Source organism: Mus caroli, chromosome 12, assembly GCF_900094665.2.
Source record: "Mus caroli chromosome 12, CAROLI_EIJ_v1.1, whole genome shotgun sequence".
NCBI classification, from domain to species: domain Eukaryota; kingdom Metazoa; phylum Chordata; class Mammalia; order Rodentia; family Muridae; genus Mus; species Mus caroli.
In genome coordinates, this window is record NC_034581.1 from 6,341,424 (window position 1) to 6,344,994 (window position 3,571).

Genomic DNA, 3,571 nt, shown 5'->3' on the forward strand with positions numbered 1-3,571 from the left:
AGAGAGACAGAGACAGAGACAGAGAGACAGAGAGACAGAAGGGATGGAGAAGACTTACTATTTCCTTATGATAGCTACATTCACAATCTTCCATGTGTTACTGTTAGCTATACTCACATTACTGTGTGACACAACACCAGAACTTATTCCTCCTTTCTAACTCAGAGATGTTCCGGGTGATGAGCTTTTCTTCATTCTCTCCCCAGCCTCTTGTAACAACTTTTCTCACTACTTCAATGAGGTGACTCTTTTAACTTCTATCAGTGAAATCATGTAATGCTTATCTGACATAAATGACAAAATTACATGTACTTAATTAATTTATTTATTAGTTAATTTTCTTTACATCTTTGCCAAAGTTTCTACTCCCTTCTCTCCTCACAATCCCCCCCTCCACTCCTCCTCCCTTTCTCTTCAGAAAAGGGGAGGCCTCCCATGGATATGAACCAACCTTGTCATATTGATTTAGAGTAAGAGTAGCTGCATCCTCTCCTATTGAGAGGCAACCCAGTATGGGGAAGTGTCAGTAGCAAGCAAGAGAATCAAAGACAGCACCTGCTCCGACTGTTAGATAGGGCATGAAGACCCACATGAAGAACAAGCCACACAAATGTAACATGTGTAGAGGGCCTAAGTCAGTAACATGCAGACTCTCTGGTTGTAGATTCAATCTTTGTGAGTCCATATGGGCTCAGGTTAGTTGATTTTGTAGATTTCCATGTGGTGTCCTTGACCCTTGTGGCTCCTACAATCCTTCCACCCTGTCTTCTGCAGGATTCCCCAAACTCAGCCTAATTGGCTGTGGGTCTCTACTTCTGTTTCTATCAGTTGATGGGTGAAGCCTCTCTGATGACAGTTATGCTAGGCTCCTGTCTGCAAGTATAGCAGAATACCATTAGCAGTGGTCTCAAGTCAGGCTACTCATTGGTTGGTCATTCCCCCACTTTCTGCATCATCTTTACTCCTGAGCATCTTGTAGGTGGGGCAAGTTGTAGGTGAAGGTTTTGTGGTTGATTTGTTATCCCAATCTCTCCATTGGAAGTCTTGCCTAGTTACAGGAGGTGGCCTGTTCAGGCTCCATATTCCCAACTGCTAGAAGCCTTTGCTATGGTCACTCTCATAAATTCCTGGGGGTTTTCATTGCTCTTTTCTCTAGCTCATCCCAGAGATTCCAGCCCCATTCTAGTTGTCTTTTAGTACTCTTTTCTTCCATCTTCTCCCACCTCATCCCTCCTGTTCCCATCCCCACCCTGTTCAGTCCCCCCTGCCCCCAATCCACCCACAATGTCTAATCTATACTCCTTTTTATTGAGATTCACACATACCTCCCCTTCCAGAGCTCTCCTTGTTATATAGCTTCTTCGAGTCTGTAGATTGTATCATGGTTATCCTTTACTTTATGGCTAATATCTGCTTATAAGTGAGTACATACCATGTCTGTATTTCTGGGTCTGGGTTACTTCACTCAGCATGATCTTTTCTGTTCCATTTATTCACCTGCAAATTTAATGATGCCCCACTATATTGTTTTTAATAGGTGACTAATATTAAATCTTGTAAATATACCACATTTTCTTTACTCATTCTTTGATTGAGGGACATCTAGGTTGTTTCAAGTTTCTGGCTATTACGAATAAAGCTGCTATGGATATTTGAAAAAGTGTTCTTGTTGTAGGACGAAGAACCTTTGGGTATTTGCACAAGAGTGGTAGAGCTGGGTCTTGAGATAGATTGATTCAGAACATTGAGAAAGTACCAAATTGATTTCTAAAGTGTCTGTAAAAGTTTTTACTCCCATCAGCAATGGAGGAGTGTTCGCCTTGTTCCACATCCTCACCAGCATGAGCTGTCAGTTTGTTTTTTTTTTTTGAGACAGGGTTTCTCGGTGTAGCCCTGGCTGTCCTGGAACACACTCTGTAGACCAGGCTGGCCTTCATCTCAGAAATTCGCCTGTTTCTGCCTACCAAATGTTGGGATTAAAGGTATGTGCCACCACTCCAGGCCCTTTAGGTTTATTTATTTATTTATTATTATTTTCTAATTTTTATTAGGTATTTTCTTCATTTACATTTCAAATGATATCCCAAAAGTTCCCTATAACCCCCCCACCCCAGAACCCTACCCACGCACTCCCAATTCTTGGACCTGGTGTTTCCCTGTACTGGGGCATATAAAGGCTGCAAGACCAAAGGGCCTATCTTCCCAATGATGGCCAACTAGGCCATATTCTGCTACATATACAGCTACAAATATGAGCTCTGGGGGTACTGGTTAGTTCATATTGTTTCCACCTATAGGGTTGCATTCACCTTTATCTCCTTGGGTACTTTCTCTAGCTCCTCCATTGGGGGCCCTGTGATCCATCCAATAGCTGACTGTGAGCATCCACTTCTGTGTTTGCCAGGCCTCAGCATAGCCTCACAAGAGACAGCTATGTCAGGGTCCTTTCAGCAAAATCTTGCTGGTGTATGCAATGGTGTCAGCTTTTAGAGGCTGATTATGGGATGGATTCCCAGGTATGGCAGTCTCTAGATAGCCCTTCCTTACTTTCAGCTCCAAACTTTGTCTCTGTAACTTCTTCCATGGGTGTTTTGTTCCCAAATCTAAGAAGGGGCAAAGTGTTCACACTTTGGTCTTCATTCTTCTTGAGTTTCATGTGTTTTGCAGATTGTATCTTGTATCTTGGGTATTCTAAGTTTCTGGGCTAATATCCTCTTATCAGTGAGTACATATCATTTGAGTTCTTTTGTGATTGGGTTACCTCACTCAGGATGATGCCCTCTAGGTCCATCCATTTGCCTAGAAATTTCATAAATTCATTCTTTTTAATAGCTGAGTAGTACTCCATTGTGTAAATGTACCACACCACATTTTCTGTATCCATTCCTCTGTTGAGGGACAACTGGGTTCTTTCCAGCTTCTGGCTATTATAAATAAGGCTGCGATGAACATAGTGGAGCATGTGTTTTATTACCAGTTGGAAGATCTTCTGGATATATGCCCAAGAGAGGTATTGCTGAATCCTCCGAGAGTACTATGTCCAATTTTCTGAGGAAGAGCCACACTGATTTTCAGAGTGGATGTGCAAACTTGCAATCCGGGAGGAGTGTTCCTCTTTCTCCACATCCTCACCAGCATCTGCTGTCACCTGAATTTTTGAACTTAGCCATTCTGACTGGTGTGAGGTAGAATCTCAGAGTTGTTTTGATTTGCATTTCCCTGATGATTAAGGATGGTGAGCACTTCTTCAGGTACTTCTCAACCATTCTATATTCCTCAATTGAGAATTCTTTGTTTAGCTCTGTGCACAATTTTTAAAATTAGGTTTTTATATCATTTACATTTCCAATCCTATCCCAAAAGTCTCCCACATGCTACCCCACCCACTCCCCCACCCACCCACTCCCACTTCTTGGCCCTGGTGTTCCCCTGTACTGAGGCATATAAAGTTTGCATGACCAATGGGCCTCTCTTCCCACTGATGGCTGACTAGGCCATCTTCTGATACACATGCAGCTAGAGACAGGAGCTCCGGGGGTACTGGTTAGTTCATATTGTTTTTCCACCTATA